Source organism: Suricata suricatta, chromosome 3, assembly GCF_006229205.1.
Source record: "Suricata suricatta isolate VVHF042 chromosome 3, meerkat_22Aug2017_6uvM2_HiC, whole genome shotgun sequence".
NCBI classification, from domain to species: Eukaryota; Metazoa; Chordata; class Mammalia; order Carnivora; family Herpestidae; genus Suricata; species Suricata suricatta.
Window position 1 is genome coordinate 121974711 of NC_043702.1, and position 24555 is coordinate 121999265.

The 24555-nt window shown below is 43.5% G+C and overlaps 1 long non-coding RNA gene and 1 other non-coding gene across 3 annotated transcripts; one reads left to right on the forward strand and one right to left on the reverse strand.

Annotated features, from left to right (window-relative positions):
- Nucleotide 1: 1 nt before the first annotated feature.
- Nucleotides 2-15617, reverse strand: LOC115288072. Of its 2 annotated transcripts, XR_003906796.1 has the most exons (4): nucleotides 15319-15617; nucleotides 13530-13645; nucleotides 11485-11689; nucleotides 2-145 (listed from the first exon to the last, which is right to left on the reverse strand). It is a non-coding gene; the product is annotated as an uncharacterized LOC115288072 (long non-coding RNA). The 2 variants fall into 2 exon arrangements; XR_003906797.1 differs by lacking the exon at nucleotides 11485-11689.
- On the forward strand, nucleotides 4273-4381 carry LOC115288769. Its single transcript, XR_003907173.1, has one exon. It is a non-coding gene; the product is annotated as a U6 spliceosomal RNA (small nuclear RNA).
- Nucleotides 15618-24555: the final 8938 nt, after the last annotated feature.

The following is a 24555-nucleotide window of genomic DNA, read 5'->3' on the forward strand; positions in this document are numbered from 1 at the left end:
ATTTTATTTTTTTAAGATACATCGTTGTGCTATAATAGACAATACTCTTCTGCTTCTAAGACTTGAATTTTCTGTGAAAGTTATTTCAGATCTTCTTCAGGGCAGAGGGCTGGAGATGGTTCCAGAGGTCTCTCAGGAGTTCAATCTATTGAGAGAGAGAGAGAGGGAGAGAAATGGAGGTCGCCCTTCTGTCCTTATCTCTGTCAGCTAACTGGTAGATGACAAGGCAATAGGGAAAATGGCAAGTGATTAGTGGTTGCAACCGTCAAGGACAGGAATGTGCCTTGTCTTGCCCCGCTCACATGATGTCATTTAGCTCCCTGTGTATAATCAGATGCTCATCTAATCTTTGCTCAGTTGTATCTAAACCACGTGCTTGTGTGTCGTCATCATTCCTTTGACTTGAGAATGCACACCTTCAACCCTGCCTGGTGCATGTGTCAGCAGTGTGAGGGAGACAGAGGAAAACTCTAGGCTTGCAAATATTTATAGACACAACTGGTCCATATCCAGTTTCAGGCAGGCTCATATAAAGAAAGGTCTCTTCCATTCTTTAGGGTGCAGTGGCCTTGTGGAATCCCCAAATCCTGGCTAAATGGACACTGGGCCAACATGTGAAAGCCATCTTCTTTGCTGGCTATATTTGAAGAACACCCTTCAAGAATCTTTAACAAATGGCCTGGTACCTAAATTTACCTCATTTCTTGTACACACACACACACACACACACACAACCCCCCAAACCAGTAAAACTTGCTTGATTGCCCTATGTTTCTGATAGGCTAGGATTCTTGGTTTCAGTTCAATTAGAGTTCAGTAACTCCAGAAGTAATATGCATTTCCTCTCAGGGCACACACAAATCATGATTCCACTTCAGATCATTGCCAAAGGACAGACAAGTCATGGATAAAAATGTTTCTTCTTTTTTGTTTTACAAATTAATGTACCCAGTAAAAGGACTTGGGGTATCTGTGGCCCTGAATTAGGGAGAAATATATGCCTGAAGCATAATTATTTGGCGTTTTTGAGGTAATTTGAATATTACATGCCTAGTCAAAGAGAATGCTTCCTAAGTCTCAAGTCCCCATCTGGAGGCCAAGGGTGTTTCCAAAATCTCATCAAGATGAATAATGTTCTGGTGTTTGCCAGCGTTCTAGTGCGGTGACTGAGAACAATAGTCTATATTAGTGGTACTTAAACTTCTCGTCGTCAGAAACTTTTACGCTCTTAAAGATCGAGAGCCCTAAGTACAGTCCTGTTTCATACCTGTAATTCTTATCTCTAGAAAAATGTATAAACTTAACAAGGATGAGAATGATATGCTAACAGAATATCCCCACAGGAGCTACCCAGATGCATACTTGGAAGATATTCACAAGAAATGTCCATTCCTAGGTGGCCAAGCAATATGAGAAAACAGGAATGAGTTCCCTGAATTGGGGGCAGTGAGGGTACAAAGGGCTTGGTATTAGGAACTTTTTTCCACTGGATAAATAACACACACAGACATAAATGAAGAGCATGTGGACAGGCCAATACGTAAATAAGCTTGAGTTACTCCCCACTATGAGTCCCCCGTGATATCAGCCATAGTATGATATGATATATAATATGGTGCTTCATAGCACCAACCGCCCAGCTCTCTGGACAAGAACAAAGATGAAATTGTATAACTTTGTCGAGAAAGTTGGTCAGAGGAGAAATAACCGTATTTACCCTCACAGATGTTATTTGCAAAGTCTTTGGGGAGGCATTTCACCTCCCGGCCAGTAAACTGCAGGATGGTGAAGTTAGGTAAAGAGTAAGGTGTGTATGAAACAGCAAGATTTTGGCTAACATTAGTTGGCTCTGAGAAGTTGAACTGGCTGGGCACAGAAATTGGCAGGGGGAGGAGATATTTCATGGTATTCCTTTATTGTTTGAATAAATTTATTTTTATTTTCTAATTTATTTTTTAGGTTTATTTCTTTATTTTGAGAGAGAAAAAGAGAGAGAAAGCATGAGCTGGGGAGGGGCAGAAAGAGAGTGGAAGAGAGAATCCCAAGCAGGCTCCAGGCTGTCTAGCCCAATGCGAGGCTAGAACTTAAGAACCCTCACAACCTGAGCTAAAATCAAGAGTCAGACACTTAACTAACTGAGCCACCCAGGTTCCCCTTTTCTTTGAATTTTAAACCACATGAATGTTTCACTGACTCAAAAACAAAACAAAGATGAAACAAGCAAACAAATACAAACATTGAAAAGTGACTGGGGGGCTATCTAGCTCTGGAATTGTAAAGCTGATGAACTATCAATGTAATTATTTGTCTACATGAACACGGACAACACAGTGCTTGAAAACAGCAAACTTCCGCAAACATCCAGAGCAAAGATAAATTTTATCTCCGGCCCTTGGAAATTTTGCTACCAAAATGCTAGTACAGGAGATAGAAACCTTGCTTAGCTTATGTAGCATTTTGAACTTCTGAAAGCACTTGCTCTTGTTTTTCCTCTCTCTTTGTCTGCACTTTACCATTGTTCTCCTACCGTGAAACAGGCACGAGGAACAATGGAAGGCGCGCACAGTGCTCTCCATTTAGGAAATGTCGTCCTTCCCTGGCATCTTTACAAAAAGTCTAAATTTTATTGTAACAAGTGTATCTGGTTCTTTTTTATTATTTTTTTTTATGAAGCTGCCTCAGGGCTAGTCCGTCTTGCACAAAACTCTTGAAGTATTTCATAGCACCTCCCATGTTCCTCTTCGTCTCTTTTAAACTTCTGGTCCCACAGCTCGGCCACCCTCTGTGGACCCACCCGGGGCCACTGAAAACAAGGCGCCCAGAGTGGAATCTCAAACTCTAGAGGCGACTTGGCCAGAGGTGGCTGAGGGACTCTAGCCCCCCTTGCTCTGGGTTTCCTGCTTCCAGAAATGCAGACTGACATGAAGTTCATTTTCCTTGGCAGCTGTGTGACTTCATTCTCTCACAATGACTGGCCACCAACTAGCGCTTTTTTGTCCTTTTGGTGAAAATTGCTGTTCTAACAGCTTTCCTCAGGCTGTTCATTTTTTACAACCTAGACACGTGACCCTATCTTTTTATTATTAAGGTTCTTTTAGCTAGATTCCAACCAGTGACCACCTTTCCAAACCTAGGTTTCAGGGATTGTTAGTCTTCCCAGTCTTTGTAAGGACAGGGCCAGGGACCAAACCCCATGGGACAACTCTACACCCCCCGCCCCCCTCTTAGGGCAGAGTTTCCCAAGGGCCTCTTCTTTCATATGTAATTTATTCTGAGAACATTCAAATAGACGCAGAAATAGAAATAATGTCACAAAGAACACCTGTATATCCTTCACCTAGAGTCTGCAATGATGGAAATTTTGCTACATTTCCTCTATCTACAAATCACTTTACTGAACCATTTTAAAATAAAGACATCATGATATTTTACCACTATATAGTTCAGCATGTAGCACCAAAGTAAAAAAAAAAAGTTAAAAAAATAAAATAAATGAAAAAATTCTCCTTTAAAGGATAATTCTATTATCACACATAACAAAAAAATGAATAATAATTCCTTATTTAAAAATTTTTTTAAATGTTTATTCATTTTTGAGAGAGAAAGAGAGCATGACCAGACGAGGGGACAGAGAGAGAGAGGGAGGCACAGAATCTGAAGCAGGCTCCAGGCTCTGAGCTGTCAGCACAGAGCCCGACGTGGGGCTTGAACTCCGGCATGGCTAGATCATGACCTGAGCCAAAGTCAGACGCTGACCCTGAGCCACCCAGGCACCCGAATAATTCCTTATTTTAATCTCCACTCAGTCCATGTTCAAGTTCCCCAGTTTGTCCCCAGCATGTCTATTATGTCTGGTTTTCTTAAAGCCAAAAAACAATCAGGGATGACACTCTCTATTTTTGCTTGCTTTAATACAAACTATACCCCAACTTTCTTTTTCATGACATGGACCTGTTGCAAAGGGCAAGATAATTGTTTTATAGAAAAGCCAAAACCTCTTTCAATACCACCCCTCTTCACATCATTCGTTTCAACTGCTGCTCTCAAATAAGGGCCTCTTACTGAGTAATTATTATTTTTTCTTTTTTGTTCATCAAATTTTTATGTAACTACCTATTAGAGTTTCTGAAAAGTGTGAGATAACATTCTTACCATGTTGGGTTGATGCAATAAACCCAGAATTGTGATATTTTATAACTGTATAATTTTGGTCAAGTTACTTAACTTCTTTGAGTCCTGATTTCCTGTGCCACATAATGAGGATAAACGTCTCTGTCTTAGTAAAAGCAGCAGATGTACTAAAATTAGAAGGACAGAGAGAAGATTAGCATGGCTCCTGCATGAGAATGACATGCAAATCTGTGAAGTGTCCCATATTTTTTTAGCTAAGCTTATATGAATATTTATTGGAAATTGCAAAATGTCCCTGCATAAGAGTTTTCTAATTTATATTAGCACTACAAATGCATGCAGGTGCCTGTTACTCTCAGCCTCAACAATGACTGTAATAATTTTTATTTTTAAACTAATTTTAGGGATGAAAAATATATCTGTGTAATTGAAACTTTCAGCTCTCTAGGAGATGAACTTGTTTTCATATGTTTAATGGTCCCTATATATATATATAGTGATTGTTTAGCTTTGAAACCCATTTTCTATCAGACCCATTAATTTTTAAAGAATAAGATATTTAATTATTCAGATGGCAAAAAAATAAATCTTATAAGAAATGATACAGTTGCGCTCAAGGTTTCCACTTAGAATCTCTGACCCACAGGAGCAAACACCTTTTCATTTAACATTGGGAAATCTGCTTCACTAATATTTACCACACCCATATTGGATGCTGGTAAAGAGGGTAGTAATGTAAGTTTTCACTGTGTTCTCTACTACATAGACAACACTGTCAGTGAGTTCACATTTTATCTTTACAATAACCCTTCAAAATGGGTAGGATTATTATCTCCAAATATGAGTGAAGATACTGGATCCCACAAGGGCTAACTGACTCACACTTTGGAACTTGAACTTGGGTCTTTCTGAGCACAGATCTGAAGCTCCCTCCACTACTCTACTCTGCCTCTGACTGTGAATGGTGTCCATTTCTTGGTCAACACAGTATCTAAGATTTCCTATCAACCAACCACCTCAACCTTGTTAGCGTTACATTCAAAAAAGCAGTTCTCTACCATCCAAGGGCTAAACTGGCTGCAAACCAAACAAAACCCAGCCTCATTGTGTTAGGTTTTCCCAGAGTGCGAAATGGCATGTGCTGGCATCAAATAGAGGCCTTTCTTCTCTTAGCCTATTAGACATTTGAGGTTACTGGAATGTGTCTTGTCTTTGGAATGATAGTGCAGGGAGGAACCAGAGGAGGTAGGTCCTGGTATGAAGCTTGCTCACGGGGATAGACAAGGCTTAAAAGGTGGGTCGTAGAAGCAGACTAGCCCCAAGAGTGTGGCAAAGGCAATGAACAAGTCTTATACCTGTCAGCCCAAGAGTTTGGGTGAGCATTTGGAGTCCTAACAAAGTGGAGTGCGGCAGTAGAGAGGGAGATCAAGATGTATGTGGAGATGGAGAAAGAGATACTCAGAAATATCAGGAGCAGGAGTTCAGCATCTTGGAAGTCTGGTTATTGATAAAGCCCAGTCACTAGACAAGGGCAAGGGGCTGCCTGAGGAAGGGGCTGGAGAGAGCAAAAGTGGGAATCCCAAGGATTCTCAGTGGAGCCATGATCATGATCTCTGAGGGTAGGGAGACACAGTTAGATGTTGCGTTCAGAGCACCTGGGTGGCTCAGTCAGTTAAGCATTTGACTTCAGCTCAGGTCATGGTCTCACTGTTGGTGAGGTTGACCCCCACATCAGGCTCTCCGCTCTCAGCACAGAGTCTGCTTCGAATCCTCTGTCTTCCTCTCTCTCTGCCCCTCCCCCACAAAAATAAACGTTAAAAATTTTTAAAAGAAGTTTCATTCAATATTGAAATATTTTGCATTATACATATGCATTTAAAACAAAATATGCTTATGTCACTAATAGGAAATAATGAAAGTCAATCTGAATAAAGTCATTTTAGCTGGTGAGGATGCATAGAAACTGGACTCTAGCTAAAAACTATTTGTTATCTTTTGCATATTAGTGATTATCAGAGGGGCTATGAAATTTTTATGTCAAACAAAGAAGGCATCAGTTTCAATATTGAGAAACTCTTGGAGAGCAGAAGAGAAATAGAAGGTGTCCAGTTCTGGGAGCAGGCCTCTGTGTCCCCTCGGGTCTCAGGTTTTCTGTGTCTTCACTTGTAGAATATTACACCAGAGCATAGGACTTTTCTCCATTTGATTTACTTTAATTCAATAAATGTTTGCTGAAAACATACTAAGCAACAGGCATCACGTTGGGTGCTGTGGATACAACAATGAATATAATCATTTTTTGTCCTTGAGAAGTTTGTGACCTAACTGGGCAGGAGACATAGGCCATAGATCATCACAATGAAATGTTAGAAGCGCTGTGATGGAGGTACGCACAGGGGAGAAGGAGGGGTCTCTAGCCTGAGCTATAGGTCTTCCTAGAACCAGTGTCCAAAAGCTAATTTTAAAGAGCAGTCGGTACACTCTTTAGTGCAAAGGGGCAGCCTCTAGGGAGCATGAACCATAGCTCTACACTCACATTGGCAGAGTTCCCTCTGGATGGTTCTTCCAACTTGGTACCTGATGGGACTAGGCCACAAGGATGTATGAAATGGTACATCCATCAAGATGGTCCTAGTGTGCCTACCACATAGGGCTTCTATGAGGATTATGTGTAAAAATTATGTACCGCACCTGAGCACATACCTCCTAGTAAATATACATTATTAACTAACTGGACATGTAGTATGACTTGATGGATCTGAAACTATGTTTGGAATGCTTTTAGTTGGGGTTCTTTCTATGCTTATAAATTCCCTTCCAACACTGGTCTAAGGTTTTCTGGTTCTTCACTTGTAGAATATTACACAAGAGTCAACAGGGATAGCGTATTAAGGAGCTGACAAAGCAGTAAGACATGTGGCAGTGTTGGTTTTAAAAGGAGTTAATGTTTAACAAGAAGGTATCTCAGCCCAACCCAACATTTGCTTTCATTTATTAACTATTTCATTTGTTCATTATTTGAGTTCCCAAAACATACCAGACTCAATGCTTCATGGAAGCCCAACAAAGATGATTTCTAGATAATAGTTTTTGTTAGAACTCATGGTCTAATGAGAGAGCCAGACATGCAAATAAAACATTACAACACCATCTGATAAGTGTAGTCATAAAGGCATGTACAAAATGCCAGCTATGATATTACGTGGATGTGCAAGACTTACTCAGCAGGCGGAAGAAAAACATGATCAGAACTGGGTTTGAGAAACAACTGAGTCCAAGGAGGAAAGACCAGTTGGAGACAGACCAGGTAGAGCCTTCTGCAATAATCCAGGCAAGGTTGGTAAATCTTTTTTAACTTCTAGCTGAATATACAGTTGGACCCTATGAAGAGAGACTAGACTGGAGGTTCATTTCTAGGAGTCAACAGTCTTTTGGGGGGATTTGCAGCTAATGATATCAATGAGATAAGTCAAGGAAACGGCATTGTGCTATAGTGCGTAAAGACAGGGACCCCACTGGGCAGGCTTGGAGAATGCCAAAAAAACAAAGGATTAAAAAGAGAAGGTTGACAATTCAACTGAGAAGAAACCAGGCGAAAATGTCCCAGAGACCAAGGACAGAGTTTTGGGGAATAAGAGGTTCCCAAGGGTGCCAGATAATACAGGGAAGTCAAATGGGAAAGGAGTTACCAGATATAATTAAGACATTAGGAGTAAGCTTAGTCAGAGCACTGGTGGCTCTAGAAGAAGTTTGATTGCAGTGAGTTGCAGAAAGAGGGGAGTTTGGTGATGAGGAGCAGAGGCGAGGATGAGGAAAAGATACCTCTAATGTGGGAGAGAAAGGAGCCTCGGTGGAGCCAAGTCCATGGGCACTTGAGTAATCTCCTGCTTTGTTTCTGTCTGAGTTGCTTTTAATATAGAACATTTTGTAAAATATTTTTTCACGGTTTAGGAATTTCATGGGCGTGCATCTTCTTGTTCACCTGCAGCCTGGCTACTCATTCCATGCTCGTTCTTCTCCCTGGCCTTGGCACGCCCACCCCAGAGGCTCAAGGACGACGAGGAAGACCAAGGAGAAGGCACTCCTCCACTGTCCTTCCCTTCTCCTGCTCTACTCCTCACACATCAGCTCCTCTTCTTTCTGACCCACTTGGCTTCACATCTTGGCTCCTACTTCTAGTGTCTTTGTAGGCACTACAAACGCAGTACACTTTGCGCCTGGCACTGCAAACGCAGGCCAGAGCCCCTACATCACCCCTGGCAGAGGCCAACCGTGATCATCACCTATGAGTTCACCGCACATGTATTTGTTAAGTCCCTGGTGTAAGTCAGGTCCTGTTCTAGGCACTGGGAGACACTAATGTGGAAGAAAACCATAGTGCCTGCCTTTGCTGGGATTTACAGATAGTAGGGGAGGTAAGGAATAAAGAAATGATGGGCACCTTTCCTTCAGAAAAAGAACTTGCCCCCCCCTCCCAACACACACACTGAACCATAGTTCAATATAAACTCTTAGAGCCACTCCCTTAGATGTGCTGCTCCAAGGTCCAAGGTCTTACTGGTGTCACAGCACATCCTCAGGCACTCAGACCCCAAATGGTAGCAATAATCTCAGTGCTCTATCAGCCAAGTCAGAGTCTGATTCTTCTCTGACTGAATGTAGATGATGAACTAGTCTCTTCATTTGTTCCCATGTCCCTTCTCAGTGGCTTTCTCCCTCTGTGCCACCCTCATTCCACATACCCATCTTACATTTTATTCCCAGTGCCAGGCTTTCTAATTTATTACTAGATGTTACTCAATCCAGAATGCCATCAATTAAAAATGTGTCATTATTTTATATACTAATTAAGAAAAAATACCCATGATGAGAAATCTAATGGGAGACCCCTCCATAAAGCTGAGGCACCTAAGGGCTATACCTTCAGGGGTGCCTGGGTGGCTCCGTTGGTTAAGTGCCCAGCTCTTGATGTTGGCTCAGGTCATGATCTCACATTCATGAGTTTGGGCCCCACATCGGGCTCCATGCTGACAACGCAGAGCCTGCTTGGGATTGTCTCTCTCCCTCTTTCTCTGCCCTTCCTGCTCTCGCTCGCTTGCTCTCGCTCTCTTTTTCTCTTTCTCGTAAAATTAATAAATAAACTTTTTAAAAAAGGAGGGCTATACCTTTGCTACAGAGGTGAACAAGAAACTCGCCACACAGAGAGAGACAGCAAAAGAACAAAACAAAAAAAACCAACACTGGCATGTTTCTGTCTGGGCACTGGTGGAGAAACGGTGAGAAACATCCCATGTGAGAAGTCCACCTGCAAACTGGCACTCCTACAGGTGGTCGAAGTTCACACGGATAGTGTGGCCCAAATATTCTGAGTCTGAGAATTTAATTTGAATGGTATCAGGGCGACTGGCAGAAGCAAAAGTAAATCTTCAGAACCAAGGTTCGCGGTGCCCGTGCGATGGCCCACCTACTCTAGCTATAATTCATGTCAGTACATTTCTACTGTGCCCAAAGGACACCAGGCATCTGGTAGACTTTGTTGCATAGGAATTTGGCCTCTAATCTTTTTCTTAAGAATTTAAATTATAAAGACAATATTTTGTACACTGTGACCACTTCAAAATTACAGATGGAGAAATTAGGGTTTATATAGCATATTAACTATGGCATTTAGGATGCTATTTAGTGTTTCCCAAAGCCATTTCTTTTTCCCTGAAAGATCAGAACCTGTCTCTGTCTGGCAGCTTGGGTGCTTTCTGAAATGAGAGAGGGCTACATGGTATCATAAGCTGCTGGGGTCAGAGTCCTAATTATTGACAGAACCTCCCTAGGGACTGACTAAGCTCTAGAACTAGAAGCTATGCACTCTGGCGAAGGTTTCAAAAAGAACCATGAAAACTGTTGTAAAAGATAAACTGGGTGGAGGGGCACCTGGGTGGCTCAGTCTGTTAGGCGTCCGACTTTGGCTCAGGTCGTGATCTCATAGTTCGTGGGTTCGAGCCCCGCATCAGGCTCTGTGCTGACAGCTAGCTCAGAGCCTGGAGCCTGTCTTCAGATTCTGTGTCTCCCTCTCTCTCTGACCCTCCCCTGCTCACATTGTCTCTCTCTCTCTCTCTCTCTCTCTCTCTCTCTCTCTCTCTCTCTCAAAAATAAATAAAAACACTAAAAAAATTAAAAGAAAAAAGATAAACTGGTGGAAAGAGTAACATTCTAAGTTTTTCTGCTAGAAGGAGCCCCAGAGACCATCTAGTCCAATTCCTTGGGCCATCTGGTGGGGCTGCTATCACATTAGATCGACCTTCAGTGTAACTCAGATCTCTGTGTAAATGCCACCTCCTCAGAGAAGACCCCCTTGATTACCTCATCATCCATAACAGCCTACCTACAATCTAGGATGCTTAATCCTTTATTCTGCTCCTTTTAGTCATAACAATTATCACTATCCAACACCATCTGAAATAATTAGTTAATTTTGCCCCTGCTTGCTTTCTGTCCTCCCACTAGAATATAGAAACGTGATTCCACTTCATCAGCCCAGAGCCAGGACACTACCCAGCCCCAAACAGAAACACAAAACTATGTGTTGAATGACTGAATAATGAATGAATCAATGAAGAAAATAAGGACAATAGCTATAAGAATTTCAATCTCAGATGAATGAAATTCCATATCAGGTTTTAGACTAGACTTTAAGTAACTTCTTTTCACAAGGGGTCTAGTTGTAACATTTTTGTATCCCAGCCTTTAGTATAGCGCCTGCTTTGTACAAGGCTCTCAGTAAATGTCTGCTGGATGGAATAATGTATATCATATGCCTCTTAATGATGAGCTGTTTGAATTCTCTGGAAAAGGGAGAAGGCTAATGATCAGGGGACAATGATATATATGACATTATTAACCAAAAAAAAAAGTTGGGAAATACAAATAGATTTTAGATGGTATGAAAAATTGAAAGAGATGAAAGAATTAAAGATTTAAAATAATAGCTTAAAAATGAGAAGTGGAAACTTGTCAAGACTAAAAATGAAATTCAGAGGGAAAAGGAGAGGTTCAAGAAGCCATGATTATCCACGTTCTTCTCATCTGTTTTGTTAGATCATCAGGGGAGGTTATAAAATCTTCTTCCAGGCAGCTTAAAAACCAAGAGCACTTTCTGCCTGGCTAAAGTGCCCATGAATTGGCAGAATGAAGGAGAAACCAGCAGGCCTTGCCAACATCTCCAAGTCTTAGGGCATTCTGAATTTGGACTCTGCAAGTCTGCACTGTTGTCACTCAGTGAACATTACAGAGTGTTGCTAAATTCCAGGGAATAGTCAAGATCCTTTTGATGGCAGGTGACAAAAGCTCAATGTATACCTTAAGAAAAAATAGAAGCCCACTTGAATGATCCTGGGTTTTCTTCCAGAACAGCCAAGCCACAAGAAGAGTAGGGGTGCAGCAGACCTCAGGAACCACTGAAGGCAAGGTGCAGATTCTTTCTCCATTTTTTCCTCCTGGGTGTTGTCTCTCACCTTCTCCCGTTGCAGCCCATCTATTTCCATGTGGTGGACATCTTCTAATACTATACGCGTAACAGTATAATAAGAACTAGGCGCATCTTCTAATATTTACCTTCACAGCTAGTAGCCACTGGCATTCCGAGCCCCAAAATCCAGGACAAGGCACCTAGCCCACGTTGGAAAGGAATCTTATCATGGAACAACAGTTATGACCACGGGGGTAAGATTAAATAAGAGCTCCATAAAGATAAAGTGGTAGGAGGAGAGAAACAGCTTTTAAAGGCTGGGTGTGGCTGAGTAGGCAATACCACACTTGCTCATCAGGTCCTGTAACTGGATTAGACCCTGGTTAGCCACCTGGGACACAAAGATGGCTGAACCCTGATACTGTAAAAGCCAGCGTCATCCACTGCTGCATTACACACAAATGCTGTCAATGATCCCCTCGGAAAGTCTGAGTGAAATGCTGTGTTTGGCAGCAGCCGAAACTGGCTGCCCCCCTTTTCTTTGTACAGGGCACTTGCTGTCTCTACAGTTCAGAAGGCTGACCTGTCACTTTATGGTTAGTGATGACAATGGAGGTGAAGGTGATAGTTGAGGAACTGGTTTGTCAACCCTTGGGAGCCTGGAAAAGGGGTCAGTTAGACACTGCTAGGGATGGCCAGGAGGAAGTAGGAAATAAGCAGAGGAGAGGGACGGAAGGAGAGAAAGACAAGAGAGAGGAAACAAGGGTGCCGTTAATGGTTAATGAAAAATGTATTCGAAAGCTCACTTCCTCACAGCTCTCCATGTCTTCCCCGATTCACGAATGAGAATGACAGGATCTCCCGAAAAATGCTGAGAGATAAAGCTCTCTGATCTGGGACTCTCTGATCACACCCCTTCCCTTTTGCTCTCTGGCTGTCTGGCCAGCATACCATACAGAGCAGTGCCTGGTGGGAAAGGGGGTATGAGACTGAATAGCTATTCCAGCCCTAGCTTCGTTTCCATGACAACTGACCCTTGGGCATTGTATTTGGGCCCTTAAAACTTACAATTTCCCAAGGAGTAATTTGTATGTTTCGCAAAGAGATGGAGTGGGTTTATGGTCACATAGCGGGGCTTTTCAGAGATTTTCAACAGGCTGACATTTCTTTTAGAGATATTTCCATGTTCAGTGCTTAAAGCAGTAGTGATTCTTTCCTGATGACTTGCAATCAAAGCTCTTCCCTTTTCCCTTTAGAAAATAGCCACAGCCCAAGGCATCTGGCTGGCTCAGCTGGAAGAGCACGAGACTCTTGATCTTGGGGTCCTGAGTTTGAGCCCCATGTTAGGTGTGGAGATTATTTAAGTAAATAAATAAATAAATAAAATAAAATCTTTTTTAATGTTTTTTATTTATTTTTGAGAAAGAGAGAGACAGTGTGAGCAGGGGAGGGTCAGAGAGAGAGGGAGATACAGAATCTAAAGACAGGCTCCAGGCTCTGAGCTAGTTGTCAGAAGAGAACCTGATGCGGGCCTCGAACCCATGAACTGTGAGATCATGACCTGAGCCGAAGTCGAACACTTAACCGACTGAGCCACCCAGGCACCCCAGTAAAATAAACTTAAAAAAAGAAAGAAAGAAAATGGCCATAGTTCAAGAACTCCCAAATAGACCTTAACAACACTGCAGGCTAGAGTGTGCCTAGTCATTTGTTAGTCAAATGGGAAAGTTAAGTAATGGAGTGGTGACAGCTGGTTTAGCCAGATGAGCCACATCAGCAGCCGCCGCTCCTCTCCCTGGACTCGAGTGGCTGTCTAGAACTGGACATTTCCAGGGAAGGAGTGTCTTAGGATTTCCTACAAGTCAGAGGATGCATGTGGGCAAGCGTCATGGAGGAGATGGAGGTATTCAGGGAGATGAAGATGATGAACACCCACCTTGTACGAGTATCAGTGACTGAGCAACTCCATTAGGCATGAAGTGGAAACCACGATTTAGCCACCTCTGTATAGCTGGCCAGCATGGTGTCTGGCACATAGCAGGTGCTTGGTAACTTGGGTTGATGATGAAATAAAAGTAACATTTGATTATTTGTAAGCATATCTCAGGAGCTATTCATAATCTGGGGCTTCTTAGAGGTATGAGCTTGGCCCTCTAGGAATGAAAGAAATCCCTTTTTTTTTTTGCTTTTTTTTAACAATCCCTCATTTAACTCTGATTTGATTTTTCCTAATTGTGCCCCTTGTTAACGAGAAATATAGTTCTAAAAAAACCGGCTCCAAGTGAAATAAATAGAGACAAGGAGGAGTAACTTATTCTGGGATCTAGAAACTAAGCGTAGGCCAGGGATTCCTGGGGATTCCCAGCAAAGCTTGGGATTGAAACAATGGAAAATGTCTTGCAGAGTTATCTTCCCAAGGGACTACGTGATTACCATAGAAGGGCAAAAAGTCTAGTCAACGTGGACTTCTCTGTGCATTCCTTCCAATTTGTAAACTCCCTAGACCTTATGTAATAGAAATCTGGGGGTTTTCAAAAGGAGAGACCCCTTGCATATGGGAATTGCTGGGGAAAACTGGCTTCAAGTTGAAAAACAAGAAAAGGATAAACAATGGGAATTATATTGCATTCGTGACTGAAAGAAAGCAACGTAAGATATGCTTGTAGCTTAGCAGCTGAAAACAGAGTCTCTGATGGTGTCCTGGCTGGGTCTGTACCTTGACACTACCCCTTACTGCTGCCATATGGCTTTGGGCAAGGCTGTTCTGACAGTGACATGCATTACATCAAGAAAAATGCCCCAGATAAGCCTGGCACATTGTAAGCACTCAATAACTATCAACGAACTTTATTATTCATATTTTAAAATGCTTTCTAAGTCACAACTCGAATAAGGCCATTCTCCTGCCTAAAATACTTCAATGGCTCCTTGTTATTGCCCTAGCTAAACTGCAAGCTCTTTGGTACATCCTACAGAGCGTTCCAGGGCTGGCCTTTACTTACTCATATCCTACAACTCCTCCCTGATCAAACCCTAAGCTCCAGTTTTACTGAGAGCTCCTCGAAATCTCGTGTTCTCTCACATCTCTATACATTCTCTCTCTCTTCTGCTTGAAATATTGTTTCTCCATTCACTTGCCTGAATAATATCTATGTGTCCCTAAATTGGACCCAATATCACCTCTTCTAGGGATCTCCCCCTCTACCATGACCAGCTTGGCTCAGGGACCCCTCCCACAATCCCCAAGTTCTAGTGCATCATGTTTCCATCCTGGCTTCTCTTTTCCCTCAAAGAATCATCTGCTTCTTGTGAGGGAAGAAATGGCATCTTGTTCTTCAGAGTATTGCCAGAACATATATCAGGGAAGGTATCCTCAAAAATCCTCAGTATCTTTATAATAGAGGAGGCTTTCAAATGAACTATCCTAGAAAGAGCAACACAGGGGCACCTGGGTGGCTCAGCTGGTTAAGCATCCGACTTTGATTCAGGTCATGATCTCACAGTTCATGGGTTCAAGCCCTGCATCAGGCTCCGTGCTGATAGCTCAGAGTCTAGAGGCTGCTTTGGATTCTGGGTCATCCTCTTTCTCTCTGCTCCTCCTCCACTCACACTGTCTCTCTCTAAAATTAATTAATGTTAAAAAATTTTAAAAGGGTCAGCACAGATAAAGAACTGAAGCCACAGGAGATGGAAATAGAGAAAAAGAAAATCTGTAGTTCCCTTACCTCTCACTCTCCTCCTGTACCCTCACACTTCAGGGCCCGGGATTCTTCTTTATTATTTTCCATTCTCAAGTTCCACTTAAGGGAATGTCAGGAGTCACATTCTTCCGGTGACCCAGGTCTTTGAGACTGTTACCCGACCCTGCTTCATGTCCCGGGAGCAACCACAGCATCAGCTCTGATCCTCAACAGGAAATTCCGAGCACTCACAGTTTCAAGCCTTTTTAAGTGGATTATTGTTTTCAGTAGTAAGGGATCCAAGGCTTTCCATAATCTAGACAATGCAGAGTCTGTCTTTTAAACTGGCCAGTACTGGATAAGTAAGAATTAATTGCCTTTACCTTTTCTAAAACACTTCGGGGGCCACAGTTAATCCTTTAAATGTTCTGTGGTTAGAAATGCCATCCTGTTGCACACTTATCTGGAAAGTGATAGCCCAAGGTCACCAGGAGGTCAGACCAGCTCCAGCCACAGCAAACTGGCTCCCATAACTAATTTTTCCTTTGGCATTTTTCATTCTGGACACTGCCATGGAATTAAACTGGAGCAGGGGGCAAGATAATGATGAGAAAATCATATATTTGAACAAGATTTTAAAAATAAACAAAAGATTAGTAGCATTTATGAAATCTCTATGAACCTGTTCCCAGAAATCTGGAAGGTTCTAGCAAAAGCAAATGCCTTGCATTACCCAAGGGAATTTCTTTACTATGTTCCTTTCTTTGGCATGAAACCTCCCAAGGATCCAGGGTAAAAGTTGGGAAAAAAAGATAGAGGAAGAAAAATATTTCTAAAGAGTCAGGGGCCTGATTTTTTCCACCATTTAGTAAAGAGTTCATTTCCAGAAGAAATACTTACAAGCTTCTGAAATACCTTTATTAGGATGTTTGATCATGACAAGTGGGAGAGACTTCAGAATATTTCAATCTTGGGGCTCCTGGGTGACTCCGTCAGTTGAATGTCCAACTCCTGATTTTGGCTCAGGTCATGATTTCATGGTTTGTGAGTTCAAGCCCTGCATTGGGCTCCGCACTGTCAGTGTGGGAGCCTTCTTGGGATTTTCTCTCTCTCTCCCTCTCACTCTGCCCCTCCCCTGATTGTACTCACTCTTTCTCTCTCAAAATAAATAAATAAACTTTTAGAAAAGATTTTTTCAATCTCAAGTGCCAATGGATCCAAAGCTTTTCATCTGTCTTAGCAGTGAGCAGAATGGTCAGGGAGTGGCTTAGAGCTAAGGGCGTCTCTCTGGTCCAGAGATCATGTACCACCTGTCATGGAGCTCTTGTAACTACTACAGGATCTGTCATTTAGTAGGTGTTCACCAACTTTGGCTGAAAAAAATTACAAATGCATTGTGTGTCCAGTGAAGGAAACATTTTATTTTTACTTCTCAAAGGGAAAAAATTTTTGTAAATTTGCTGATTTCTATAGTGTAAATACTCATGTGGCCATTTTATTTTATGTAAAAAAATTTTTTAAGTTTATTTCTTTATTTTGAAATAGAAAGAAAAAGCATGAGTGGGGGAGGGGCAGAGAGGGAGAGGAAGAGAGAGAATCCAAAACAGGACCCCACTGTCAGCGCAGAGCCTGATGTGGGGTTGGAACCCACAAACTGCAAGATCATGACCTGAGCCAGTCAGACGCTAAACTGACTGAGCCACCGGGCACCTCACCCACAGCCATTAAAAAAAATTTTTTTAATGTTTATTTATTTTTGAGAAAGAGTAAGAGCGCGAGAGAGAGAGCGATCAGGGGAGGGACAGAGAGAGAGGGAGACACAGAATCTGAAGCAGGCTCCAGGCTCTGAGTTGTCAGCACAGAGTCCAAGACAGGGCTCAAACCCACGAACCACGAGATCATGACCTGAGCCGAAGTCGGCTGCTTAACCAACTGAGCCATCAGGCACCACAGTACTAAATGTTTTTAATATATTTAGCTCACAGAGAGAAAAAGAGGGCCCTGAATAAAGTTGGGGGTGGCTTGGAAACAAAATTCTGCAATATGATGTCACATCTTGCATAGAAAAGCACATCGGTGGCGACCTGTGAAAACTGCCAAGGGTCAGGATAGTTTTCTGTCTCTGGGCTACTGTGAAAACTTGAAGTACTTATAGACCCCTCCTCTACACACTGCATGCCTCCTCCTCCAAGCAAGGAGGAAAGAAACCTAAGAATTCACAAACCCTCCTCAACAGGGCTCAGGTTCGTGGGACCAAGTAAGAAACACTACTCCAGGTATGACTGTGCTCAAATCATCGTCACCAAGTTAAAATGTCTTTGTAATGTGGAGGGTAGCCCAAAGAGGGTTATTTCTTACTATGTAAACAGTGTATCAACACCAGGAATATTCTTCTTTCCTATTTGGTAATAAACATTCTTCATTACAACAAATAGATCATTATTTCCATTCTCCCACAATTTGCATAACTCATAGACTTTTTGTTAAAAGTTTCTCCATTTCTTATGTTGCTAAATTAATAGGTTTTCTTGCTTGTGAGTGCTTAGGATGGGTGTTCTGTGGTATGTGTTTGTTAGAGACACACGTAGTTAGCCACCGTGAGTCCTTTCAGCTAATTCATCTTCTCCACCGTCCACTGGGTGGATCTGGAGCCTGAGGCAGGGGTTTTGGTGATGGAGTGCACAAATGCACCTGGGCTCACATTCCACCTGCCCAGTTCTGTCCCATTTGGGAAGTGGGAGCCTTGAATGGGGCAAGAAAGGTGAGAGCCAACCCAGCAAGACTTTTAAAGCACACACCTCCCCTACCACACAAGCATCACATAAAAGACAGGTCTCATGTCAACTATACTTCAATTAAACTTTTTTTTAAACATTTATTTATTTTTGAGAGATAGAGACAGAGAGCATGCAGGGGAGTAGAGAGAGAGAAGGAGACACAGAACACAAAGACAAACTCCAGTCTCTGAGCAAGCTGTTCACACAGAGCCCAGCACAGGGCTCACACCCATGAACCATGAGATCATAACCTGATCAGAAGTCCTACGCTCAACTGACTAAGCCACTCCAGTGGCCCGACCAGACTCCAATTAAAACAAAACAAACAAAACAAAACAAAACCACACAGGTCACAGACCATTCTTCTCTTTACAGGTTCTCTTCTACATCACTCATCTCAATCAACTTTTTGCATGTCACTTGATCCCTGGAGATCTATCTTTGGTTTTCCTAGACTTTACTTTGCTAATCGTTCTCTTCCTTTTTCCTAAGATCTTTCTTTGGAATCCCCCTGCCATGTTTGGATTGGCTCTTCTCAGTTCAGTATGAGAGATAACAGAAGAATCTGAGAGGTCAAGGGGTATAGGTTTAGCCCTTGACCCTTTCACTTGCTGGCCATGTTACTTTGGGAAAGTGACTTGACTCTCTAAGCCTCAGCTTTTTCATCTGCAAAACAAGGTCACTGTGAGTCCCTTTCTTACGAGTCTTGTAAAGCAAAAATGAGAACATATGTGCCAGACTCCTAGCAAATTTCTCTGTGGTAGACATTTAAATATGTTAGCTCTTCTTGATGTTACTTCTATCCTTGATACTATTTTTCTCATTGTTAGAAGTGGAGTTTCATGGCACAACATTGCCTTAAGTGTCTTGAATGAGGCCCACACCCAAGCCCTAGCTTGGACCTACCTCTGGAGATTCCCACAGCCCATGGACCTGAGCTTATGAAACTGAGGCCAAATGAACCTCCAAGCACAGAACTGTGTGATAACCCCTGTTCCTTGAGATGTTCTGAAAGTTTATCTTGGATACGAAAATCCTTACTGATCCTTTTATTTTGTTTGCCATGTGCTCTGTTATTGCTGATATGAAAGTATATCTAGAAAATATATGCCTTTTCTTCAATTTACATTTGAGAAACACTGACTTCTTTTTTTTAGTTTATTTATTTTGAGAGAGAGAGTGAAAGAGTGTGTGTGCACAGTGGGGGAGGGGCAGAGAGAGAGAGAGAGAGAGAGAGAGAGTATTCCAAGCAGACTCCTCACTGTCAGCGCAGAGCCTGATGTGGGGCTCGATCCCATGAACCATAACATTATGACCTGAACTGAAATTAAGAGTTGGACACTTAACCAAGCCATCCAGGTGCCCAATAAACACTGACTATTTGGCCTTTAAAATGAATGATGGCTTTGTAGCAATGTGGATGGACCTCGAGGGTGTCATGCTAAGTGAAATCAGTCAGGCAGAGAAGAACAGATACCCTGTGGTTTCACTCATAAGCGGAACAGGAGAAAACAGAGGACCATGAAGGAGTGGAAGGGGAAAAAATAGGTGGGGAGAGGAAGGGAGGAAAATCATGAGAGACTCTTGAATGCTGAGAACAAGCTGAGGCCTGATGGGGAAGGGGGTGAAGGAAAGGGGGATGATGGGTATGGAGGAGGGCACTTGAGGGGATGAGCACTAGGTGTTATATGGAAACAAACATGACAATAAACTATAAAAGAAAAAAATAATAAAAAAATGAATGATGGCCATTATAACAATGCAAATAATGAATGGTTTTATTCTTTGTTCCCCTCTAAGAAGCTGAATTGGTGATAGGTGAGATGGCTTCTTGTACTTCTTGTAATTAAAGGAGCCTGGAACCCTGCTGGAGAGCCCTACCTGTTTTACTTTCCTCCATTTGTTCTGGGGAAATAGCCAAACCTAAAATAGGACAGATGCTGCCTGGATTTGTCAGGTCTGGATGCCCTTGAATGCTGCAGCCAGACTCATCTGTCAGGATCAGAGCTTTGAGCTTACCTTTAAGGTCAAAAATGCCCATGATTTTCCAAGTATGGGAGGAGAGATTCCATGTATGCAGTCGTGCGCAGCCCCCTTTGTCAGGGATGAAAGCACACATTCTAGGTACTCTGACAACAGACTCGAGAGGCATATGAGAGACTGGAGAAGGCAGGGGACAGCCAGGAGGAAAGGCCTTGAGAAACCCTTGAGGCCAGGAAAGGCCACTGCCCAGGTCACCAGTGTGAGGGCTCCCAGCAGTCCCTGCAGCACCATGACCTTTCCATTCCCCTCTCCCCGCAGCCTGTCTCCTCCCTGCCTCACCCTCAGCTCCTTCTTCTAAGTCCTGCCCCTTCCCCAATCTCCCAACACTTTTCTCTCTTCAGTATCAAATAGGGGAAGGGCACATTTGGCAAAGGGTTCCCACAAACTTGGCACAAGATCTGTGGTTCATTTCCCTCTGATATTTCTTTGGCTGCACGTTGGAATCTGCCTGCTGCTATTAAGGCTGCTCAGAGTTGGCCCAATATTTTCACAGCCAAGTCTTAAGTCCTCCACCTGATGCTTGAGTAGTGATTGTGTATTTCACTGACTCGAAATCAGCTTTGCGATACAGCCTTAAGGATGAGGAGCTGGGAATGTAAATGGGGAAATCTGAGAGATGGAAGATTCTCCGAAGTCATCTTGCCCAGTGCCAGAAACCATGACCCATTTACAGTATTCCCTACGGACAGTTGTTTGGCCTTTGGTCAAATACCAGGTATTTGAAAATGTCTGGGAAACAGGGGTAAGAAGGAGACAAACTCTCATATAGTTTTGCTCATTTTGAGTTTCCTCCTGTGACATTTATTACATGCTCAAAAAGGTATATTAAATATTTCAAAAATTCCTCATTACCCCACAAAGCAAACCATTCCATTTTAGATGGCTGGGATTTGTAGAAATTGTCCCCCCTGCTGGGCTGAAATCCATCTCTAAGAGGCTTCTGCTCTCCTCATCCTCCCTCCCGGTAAGTAGGGCAGAACAGTCCACCCCTTTCCAGTATCTTTTTTTTTTTTTTTTCAGATATTTGAAGACAATCATCTCCTTTGCCTTCAGTCATTTCTTCTTGAATGCCAGGTAGGTCATTTGCTATGTCAGGTCTCTCAGCTTGAAGAGCTGGAGGAAAAGCAAAGTAATTTTAGCGGTGGTGGAAAAAAGGGACTGTTTTGTGCTATCTTGCTGAATCTGGTCTCCACTGCTCAGTGAAAGGTGCTGATCAGTAGAGCCCAGTTTCACTCCAAAATAAAGATCAGGCCTTAGTTAAGTTTGTCACCTGAAGGGACAGTGGATGCCTGAGCTTCCTAGAAGCCTCTGAGAAGTTTCACAAGCTTCCTTAATAGATTGCAACATTTTTTTGCTTGGGCTTGTTTCCATAGTATAGTTTTACATAGGCTCTTGTCCAGAAGTTTATAAAATCAGGAAACCAAATTCAGGGGCATTGCTTTTGGATTGGAAATATGATGGATAGGCGGGGCTTTGTGTCCCTTTCTTGATTTTTATTATATATCAGTAAGCACTGTCTCTCCTTCTCCCTCTCTTGCAAGTCCCCAGAGCTGTGCCAGAAAGCACTGTAAATTTTACCTGCTTCTCAATGAACATGTATTCATCCTAATGAAGTAAGAATGCAACACTGATTAGACAGAGTCAGAACTGGTTGGACGGTCACCAGGGGCAGCGCTAAGGACCACGGGGTCCTTCTGTAGCAAGGGCACACATTGGAACCCTCCGAGGACTTCTGCCTTCTCAACGAGACGACCCTGCTGACCTATGAGGAGATGACCTTAGAGGTATCTGTCTAGTTACAAATACGTGTACCCTATCCACCCAAAATACCTTTTAATCTTGATTCCTCTATGACCACGGGTTCATATTTGCAACCACATGACTGTAGTAGGAAATAAAGTCTGCAGTATGGGGCTTGAGAAATGGGCCCAGAGAGATATGTCTGCCAGGGATATCTTTAGGCCAGAATAGTGCTCACCCCTACAAGACGGCAAGGCCTATAATGCCTTGCTTAGCCGGCCTGTGGCACTCCTCACTGCTTCACCGTGGTGGAGGCTCTCTAGAAAGCTGGTCTTATCAGACCTGTGAGCACGAGAGAAACTAGGGATCTAGAAGGCTGTCAAACTGGACAGGGAGGCCTGCTGTGTGAGCTTGCGTTCTTTCGTCTCAGCTCAGACACGTTCTCATTCATCTGTCCCGTTAGGACCAGCTCACACACTGGGCAGCCGCCACTTGTTTGCCCAACTCAACCAATTCTTGCTCGGTTTAGGCTGGTGCACGTCCAACATCTTTCCACCTCAGTGTTTACCGCTAACCAAACTGGACTAGTCGGCAGGCGTTTCCTGCCCTTCATTGTTCCCTCAGAGTGGAGGAATCAAGCCTTCCCTTTGCACTTAGCAAGGCAAGAAGAGGGCAGGTGTGTACAGATATTTAAATATTCAAATGAGTAAATACTTCATGGTTATGTATTACAGCTCACTGCTGTGCACGGCACTGGGAAATCAGAGCTAGTGAGATGCATGTGCCTTCATGTTGAGGGAAAGAGGCAGACAAGTCAGGGAGCTGCAGAGCAGTAATGGGGTAAGAGGAGGGGCTGTGCCAGGGCTGAGAATGGGCACTGCGTCCAGCGTGGGCCAGGGTGGCGCTTGGGAAGGGGAATCAGGAACTGTCCCAGGGAGGTGACCTGGCAAGGGCTGAGCCAGACAGAGCTGCTCCAGAGACAAGCCAGAGCGGGAGGTTGGAGGGGAGGCTCAGTAACCACTCTAACTACTGGGAGGTGTCAGAATATTTCGTGTTGTTGGAAAGTTCCAAAGGTTTAATCATCACCTTTCATTTCATTTCATGATGATTAATACGAATTCGTATCCATATCCAGCCTAGGTTTAATGAAAACCCTCTGTTCTGATCAGTGAAAAGAAAGCTTAGAATGTGTTGAGGTCAGGAAAAGTCTCTGTCCCCTCCCCTCCAGCTCTGGTGCAAAAACAAAGGCCCCAAGCAAGTGTCAATCATGCTGGAATGTGCTGGCACAGCTCAGCAGCTTGGGGCATTCTCTCTCTTCTCTCTTGCTCTCCTCTTTTGGTTTGGTGAGCTTGCAGAGTGTCTGCATTCCTGAGCCATCCCTGTCAGGTCTCATACAGGGCTCCCTGCTTACCCAGGCGTGCACACCACTGCTTTCATGTAAACTCCTTCTCACTGCCCCCCTCATTCCCACTTCTCCACCCATGCATGCCCTGGGGCCCTTAGGACCCTGGCAGCTCTCAGGAGACAGAAAGTCTGCAATATGGGGTTTGAGAAATAGGCCCAGAGAGATATGTCTGGAAGGTACTGTTATCTATCTCCATGACTAGCTGTGTAAGTGCTTCTAATGGAATAAATTGCTTTTCTACGTAGCCCGCCCCCCCACAAAGTGTGTAGAGTGTGTCTGAGGCGTGGGAGTCAGCGAGGTACAGCTCAGGTCACCGTAGCCTTAAACGCTGGATCAAGTGGGAGACCTGCAATGTCAGAGAACATTTCTGAGGGTTCCTGAAGGTAGTTACAAAAGTAACACAATTTCCCCCGAGGATCACCAAGGGGAAAGAATGCCACGTGGGTAGGGATGGGGAACAGGGCTGAATTTAGCAATTCAATGTTCTTTGATGCTCTATGGCAGCAACTTTCCAGAGGGTCCTACGGAACCTTCCTGCAGTCACTAAGTACTGTCATACTGTCATTTATTGGGCACCCACACTGTCCCAGGCACTATTCCTTTTGTGTGTGTTAACTCTTGATTCTCACAGGTTTTGGCGTTGATATCATTTTTCATCCTTCTCTTATAGATGGATTGAAGGATATTGAAGCACAAGGAAATTAAGGAATTTACCTGGGGACAAACAGCTACCCAGTGGTGGAGCCCTATCAGTCTTCTGGACTAGAGGGTGACACCCATAGCGTCCACAGAACCAAGCAGCAACGACACGTCCAGGGAGCACCCTGACGTAGGTAGCAAAGTCCAGCCCTCCAGCACTGTGTGGCCTAGACCCAGCTGAGCCCGGAGCCCCGAAGAAACCAGCAGAGCTTCCCTGGACACAGAGAGACTGGCCGAGGCCCTGCCTGCCTCTCTGCTTGGTAGGCAATGGGCTCCGAGCAGGCAGCCTGGCCTGAGGGACGGGCTTGTTCTGTGATGCCTATTTCTGCTAAGGAGGCTGGGTCAACAGGTGTAACCAGGCTGTCCCCCAGTGCCCACCCTCTGCTAGCAGACAATCAGAGGTTTCCTTCAGGAATAGTCACAGGCAGAGAAGACTGACTTTAGGATTTCTCCGGGGGAAGGACATCAAAAGCCAACAGGTCTCTCTCACTGGGAGATTGGAAGCACAGGCCACGGTTCCCGGGAAATGGCCAGCTCACCCTACCTAACAAATAACCTCCCCTGCCAAGTGGCCAATTGCCTTTCAAAAGAGCAGTGCCACTGATGGAAAAGAGTTAC